Here is a 7,927-nt window from a genome sequence, read left to right on the forward strand (position 1 = left end):
CATTCCATCATTTATTATATATTTACATAATTCCAAATGATTGACAAGTTAGTGGCGGTTCACACTTGTGCGAGTTGATAACGAATGCGATGCGTTAAACAAAAACTAGATTTGCATGTCATCCAAAAAGTAATTGTTTTCAATGACGGTCGTTCACATATAATATGCGTTGTGATTCCTCTCCGAATGCGATGCAATAAAAAAAAAGGGTCTTGTGCAAGCTTACAGCGTTGGGTTGCAAATTTAGTCTCCATAGAAATTAATGCAAATCATTCTGGAAACGCATTGTTGGTTCAGATATGTGCAAATTCTTCACCTCAAGCTCCTCCTTCCTGTTTCCTGTCTCATGTCCATCTGTAAGCAGTCAAGATGGCCCCCAGGCGTCGGAACAGCATTGATAATGAGGAGCTCATCAGACTTGTCCGTGACAGGCCATATATATGGGACAAAAATAATGCCTGGAAGAGCAGAGGCTGGGATGAAATTTGTAAAAGTCTGTATGCAGACTGGGATGACTTCACACCTCAGGTTTGCAAACATAAACGTAAGTATATTTCTATTTATTCATCCCACTGACCACCAATGTAAGGGCATGCATCCCACTGACCACCAATCCCACTGACCATCCATATGTAAGGGCATGCATCCCACTGACCACCAATGTAAGACCATGCATCCCACTGACCACCAATGTAAGACCATGCATCCCACTGACCACCAATCCCACTGACCACCAATGTAAGGGCATGCATCCCACTGACCACCAATGTAATGTTGTGGAATGATATTGCATGCTCAGTATGTTGACAGAGAAAGTGCAAAAAATAGATGGCCGCACTGTTGAACAAAAACACTTTATCACATTTATTGAAAAAAGTAACAGATAGTAGACGATGCAGCATTGACAGGGAAAAAGTTAATGGTCTTTATTCAATGGCATCAAGCTGCCACGGTACCTGACAGGCAGGACTCATAAAGAAGTCAGTAAATTGCTCACGGATGCTGACCCCTCTGTAATTGCCCCCTGTATGTGTCCAATCTATGCCTTCCATGTCATCCATCAAAGAGTCCTCGAAAAGGTATCCATCTCTTTCGCGGACAAAATTGTGGAGTGCACAGGCAGCTTTTACGGCAATTATGGCCTTTTCCATGCTTAGAGTTATTGGGGTGTGAAGAAATTACCATTGGTTTGTCAGGATTCCGAAAGTACCCTCCACAACTCTTCGTGCTCTTGTTACAGTACCTGACCACGAGATTGTGTTTCTCGGTGACAGGGTACTGTGCATGTCGCTGGCTCACTCATCGGGAAAGGAAAACTTTGTTTTCCTTCCGCGATGAGTGACAGGCAGTGCTGACAGCTGTCTGGTATGAATCCTGAGGGGGAACGCCGCGCCAAATTTTAAATGAAAAAAAACGGCGTGGGTTCCCCCCCAGCAGCATACCAGGCCCTTAGGTCTGGCATGGATTGTAAGGGGAACCCCTACACTGAAAAATCGGCGTGGGGGTCCCCCCAAGATCCATACCAGACCCTTATCCGAGCACGCAGCCCGGCCAGCCAGGAAAGGGGGTGGGGAAGAGCGAGCCCCCCCACCTCCTGAGCCGTACCAGGCCGCATGCCCTCAACATGGGGGGGCGCTCTGTGGGGCCCCCCCACCCCAAAGCACCTTGTCCCCATGTTGATGAGGACAAGGGCCTCTTCCCAACAACCCTGGCCGTTGGTTGTCGGGGTCTGCGGGCAGGGGGCTTATCGGAATCCGGGAGCCCCCTTTAATAAGGGGGCCCCCAGATCCCGGCCCCCCACCCTGTGTGAATAAATATGGGGTACATGGTACCCCTACCCATTCACCTAGGGAAAAGTGTCAATTAAAAAAAAAAAAAAAAAACAGTACACAGGTTTTAGGAGTAATGTATTAGGCAGCTCCGGGTTCTTCTTATGACTTCTCCCAGTGTTCCGCCTCTTCTCCATCAGGGATATCAGCTAGAGTTTTTACAGACACCTCCGAGTCGGTTTTATGTGACAAACCAGAAGGATCAGGAGAAGGCCTTGGCTATGAAATCTCTGTTAGGAGAATTGATGCAACAGGGTGTCATCTCCCAGGTCCCGAAAGATCAGGAGGGGAAGGGGTTTTACTCCCACGTTTTTCTGGTCTAAAAAACCATCAGGAAAATTTTGACTGATTCTCAACCTGAAAATTCTGAACCAATCCATAAAATACAAAAAATTCAGGATGGATACGATTTTCTCTGTAAGGAATTTACTTACCCCTAGATGTTACATGGCATCCATCGATCTGAGAGATGCCTATCTCCATATACCAATTGCAGCCTCATCACAGAAGTTCCTGCAATTGGCAGTCAATCGGGGGGGGGGGGATCTGGCACCTGAGACTGAAGGGGATCCCAATAGTACCCTACTTGGACAACTTACTACTGTTTTCCAACTCAAAAGATCAAGTAGAGGTCAATCTGCAGGTAACTCAAGCACATCTAAACAGTTTGGGCTGGCTTCTGAACCTTGAGAAATCAAATCTGGTACCAACTCAATGAGTAAGGTTTCTGGGGTACGAAATATACTCAATAGAACAAAGAATCTTCGTCCCTCAGGAAAAGATGGAAAAAATGCAGATAGCTCTGAAAGTACTTCAAACCAACACAGAGGTTCCTGTAAGGCAAGCCATGTCTGTTCTAGGTCTATTGACAGCAGCAATCCCTTCAGTACAGTGGGCCAGGTTTCATGCTCAACCGCTGCAGATGGACATTTTTCTGAACTGGTCACACCACGAACCTCTGGAGAAGAAGAAGTTCAGCATAGCGGTAAAGGCATAAAGATCACATTGGTGGTGGAGAGATCAGAAAAACACCTCAAAAGGTCTCCCATGGACTTCCCCGGTAACTCGGAGTTTAACAACAAATGCGAGTGCATGGGGGTGGGGAGCTCACCTCGAGGAACGGAAAACTCAGGGGGTATGGTCCAAACCATAGGCAAGAAGGTTTTCAAATTGGAGGGAGTTAAAGGCTATCCACCTAAGCCTCCTTTGTTTCCAGCAGTTTCTAAAAGGTCAACATGTCCAGGTACTGTCGGACAACATGATGGCGGTATTATACCTAACAAAAAAAGGGGGCACAAGGAGAAAGACCTTGATGGAACTAGCTCGTCAGATCCAGAGTTGGGCAGAGAAAAATTTAGCCTTGTTGTCAGTGTGACAGACTGAGATATAGATATAGATATATATATATATATATATATATATATATATATATAGTCACATAAGAGACAAAAACTAACAGACATCCCATAGTCCACATTTTTTTTTTTTTTTTTCTAAGCAAACAAAATGGAAGAGTCTATATAAGACCACACTCACCATGTGACTGAAAGCGAAACCACTTCAGTCATAAAAGTGACTGGTCATATCTTCTCCTGTTGGTGCCTTTCTTTGCAGGTACGTACTTTAAATCATTTCTAATCCTTGCTAAACTGTGCTAGAAATATTCCTAAACATCTTGAGCAGATGCTGGGAAAGTTTTCAGCAGATTTTATGCAACAGTTTTGCTGTAATTTGAGGTTCAGAACAACATGTGTTAGGAGCAGTAAAAAAAGGGCGCCAAAATCATAAAACTACTGTATTAGTCAGAGCAAATGTCTATTGTAAGCACTAAACTGTTATACATAGGTATATTTAAACCTGGTTTATGTGAAGTTACATAAATTAGAAACGACATGTTTAAAAACTATATTAAATGGTTAAGAATATATTGTACTGGAAAGGTTATACATTGCTTCGTACAGACATGCAATGTGCACCATCTAGTGGTCAAAAGAGAACTACTGAAGGATATCTGCATTAAAACAGTATTAAAGCAATACAATTATCATTATGGTGCAGTTAAAGTGTACCAGAGAGATAAAGATAATCTATCTATAAATCATGAAGAAAAAAAACCCTGTGCTATGGCTGGATATTAACAAAGTTAATATATATATATATATATATATATATATATATATATATATATATATATATATATATATTCCCCCGGGTCGCCCTATTGTCTCTAGTATCAATTTGGCAACCATGCCAAAATATCTACATAAATGTCTCACTCCTTCAGTTTTAGATACTCAAGGAAAATAAAAGTAACACTGCGACAACCCAATCACCGAAGAAAAGCAGCTACATAAATATGACCAATATTATACACGAAAATAGAAATGAAATGTAGCGCTAATGGAAGTAACCAATAATAAAAAACACATCAGTAATGGTAGCCATTAGTAAAGGCCCATGGCTTGACGTGGTATAAGGTGAATAGTGACTAAGATACAATAATGTCCCAATGTGTGGCCATGGGTCAGACAATGAAAAGTCCACGGACTTCAACTGGGTTATCAGTTGAAGTCCATGTGGACGAAACGCGTTGGGCAAGCCTTACTCTTCCCTACACTTGTTTTTACCTTTTTCATGTGATCACGCTTTTTATATTGTTTGTTGATTATTGGTGATACCCAATAAACATACGTCATTTGATCTACACTATTGGCGTTTTTTTACATCTTTTTGGGAACCACCCATACTCTGGAGACTCTCCCGTGGCCGTGACCCTTCCTCAGTCCTTAGAATTGGCAGCCACAACAGTGATTACAGAGGAAAGATCCCCCTCGAGATCCGGGGTTCCTGCGAACAACCATCGTCCATCAAGGATCTCTGAGCCTGTTTGATTCAGTGTCACCGGCATCCGAATCCACTTCCTCTGGTAAGCGTATTTCATCTATTCCCATTATATGATCATATTATCTATGAGACACAGAGGAGAAGATTCCTGCACCAGTGCAACATTTTGTATACAGTTTATTCTTGGACTTTTCATTGTCTGACCCATGGCCACACATTGGGACATTATTATATCTTAGTCACTATTCACCTTATACCACGTCAAGCCATGGGCCTTTACTAATGGCTACCATTACTGATGTGTTTTTTTATTATTGGTTACTTTCATTAGCGCTACATTTCATTTCTATTTCAGTTTTAGATACTCACTCCTACATTCGTGATACCCCAGATTTTTTAGCAAAAAGCAAAAAATTTGTTCTACCACCAGGAGCTATATTGGTTACCTGGGATGTAGCTAATCTTTATACAGCCATTCCCCACGTGCTAGGCATTGAAGCGTGTCGACGCTTACTAAATATATCCAGACAATTCAGCTCAAGTTGCATTTATTTTGGTATTACTCAAAATAGTTTTAGAGGAAAATTTCTTTCTATTCAAGGATACATACTATTTACAGTTGACCAGCACAGCGATGGGTTCCAATGTCGCCCCCCATATGCCAATGCGTTTATGGACATGCTGGAACACGCATTTATTTATCATTGCAGATTATTTGAAGATAATTGCATGGCATGGTTTACATTTATTGATGACGCATTTGGGATATGGGTGGGCGACCAAGACTCATTATGGTTATTTAATGCATATTTAAAATCGGTTGGTCCCTGGCTTAAAATTCAACATGTCGGCTTCGTTAGAGATGATCCCGTTCTTGGACACATTATTGTATATACAGGACGGTCAGATCGTTACTGATCTCTACTGAAAGCCGACAGACCGCAATCAGTTTTCATCCCCCGGGAGTATTTAAATCAATACCGAGGAGTCAATTAAAACGAGTATGGAGAATTACTGATAAGTCCATTTATAAAGAGGATAGACTGGATGAAATGGAAGTTAGACTTCGGCAACAGGGTTATCCTGGTGATATGAACGTTTTAATCTACATAAGGAAAAAGAAAAGGACCATTTCACGGAGGCCACCATCCATTTCCCAGTAACATCCCTTTTCTAATAATATTAATAATGTCATCAGAAAACATTGGTCTATATTGAATAAAAATTATCCTATGGTCTCTGAATTCCACCACTACCATCATATCGTAAGGGTAGGACCATACACAGTAGGTTGGTTAAATCGGACCAATTTAGTACCCCTACCCCTCACGTGAAATTTTTGGGTCCACCAAATTTTGGTTCATTTCCATGACTTTCATGCATTCAATGTACCAGTATGATAAAAGGTAAATTCTTCAGCCACCCACACAAAGGATATAATATCACCATTAAAGAGCACTTCACATGTCAATCAGCTTATGTGATATATATCATTAAGTGTCCATGTGGACTGGTTTATGTAGGTGAAACTACACAGAAAGCAAAAAGGACAGAATTGCTAGACATAAATATTCCATTTGCGATAAAATTGATAAGTTACCGCTGCCTAAGCATTTTGTGGAAATGAACCATACTGTCTCACAACTGAGGTACATGGTGATAGATGGTATCTCAAACAACAGATGAGGAGGCAATAGGGAGGTGGAACTGAAAAAAAGAGAGAGGTATATTGGCTAAACCGATTAGACACTTTACAACATAAGGGGTTAAACACAGACTTTGATCTGTATTTGTTCCTTTAAAATGTGTATTTGTTGTTGTGCCACCTTTTTTATTAATATAAGAAATTGACCGCTGTACAGTCGACCGATTGGCTTTATATTGACCGATTTAACATCATAATGCAGGATTTTATGCAGTTGTTTTTAAACAAACATTATTTAGTGATGGATAATTGTTTGATTATTATTATATATAATCTTTATTTTGTAGATGAACCATTCTATCAAGTATATTATCATATAATGAGGGATTTAATCCACCTGTTCTCAGTAGTCGCTCCAAACTATGTAACTGTTTATATAATTAATGATAATGAATGTCTTTTGTATAGATGTAATTAATTCCAGCTGACTTTAATTGACTAATTGGTAGCATTGACAAGCTACTTATATATGGAGTTTTGTATACCACTAGTTGTAGGTATGTGGTCGTGAAGAAGGGTGATATCATTACTAGCCCGAAACGTCAACTGAAAATGCCTGATGTAATGTAATATTTTTTACAAATATATTTTCACCTTTTGTGCAGCAATCTTCTATTTTCTTCTCTTTTAGTCCCTGGGAAGGACTAGATTGCTTGCACAATACTTCCAATACACCGTTCTGTGCACCTCACCCAGTGACTTATTTTATATATAAAAGCTGTTCCCCTCAAAGTGCAATATTGACTTTGTGACGTATGGGTTGTATGTGAAATAAGGGGGCGCTAAATGAAAAAAAACACACACTATATACTATGGTTAAATAGCATTATCTATAACAGTCAAAAGGAAAATATATGTTTACTAAAAAATAATAATGTTCATTGTTGATGTTTTAAAGTATTTCAGTCAAAATCTGTACTATTATTATTGTCAACGGTTATGGACATGTGACTATAAGAAATGTAATATGTATTATGTAAAAGCGAAACCACTTCAGTCATAAAAGTGATTGGTCATATCTCCTCCTGTTCGCGTCTTTCTTTGCAGTACCCGCCGAGATGATCACATTACCTCATCACGTCTACAATCATCGGCTCTCTTAATTTTATATTTTGAGGCCGGTAACATCCGCAGTCCATTTAAAAAGGCATGGAAAACACCCTAACGGATCTTCCCAGCACGAGAGAAATAAGAGAAACAGAGTGGTCTCTAAACCAGGAGTTATTTGTGATGGTCTATGAAAGGTGGGGCTCTCCTCGAGTGGACCTCTTTGCAAATCAAAGAAATGCAAACACACTGGCCTTCTCTCTTCAGAGGCAGGATCAGGCCCTCGGAGTGGATGTATTAGCCCACAAATGGGACTTCCCTTTGTCTTACGCCTTTCCTCCGTTTCAAATAATACCAAGGGTGTTAGCAAAAACAGAACGGAGTCCACAAATCTGATACTAATCGCTCCTTATTGTCTTTAGTTCCTCAGAGACACACTAAGATGATATCTTCAGGCCATATGTGGTCCTTCACCAGTTTTCCTCCCCCCAGATTTATTTCC

This window comes from Aquarana catesbeiana, linkage group LG01 (genome assembly GCF_042186555.1).
Source record: "Aquarana catesbeiana isolate 2022-GZ linkage group LG01, ASM4218655v1, whole genome shotgun sequence".
Classification (NCBI taxonomy): domain Eukaryota; kingdom Metazoa; phylum Chordata; class Amphibia; order Anura; family Ranidae; genus Aquarana; species Aquarana catesbeiana.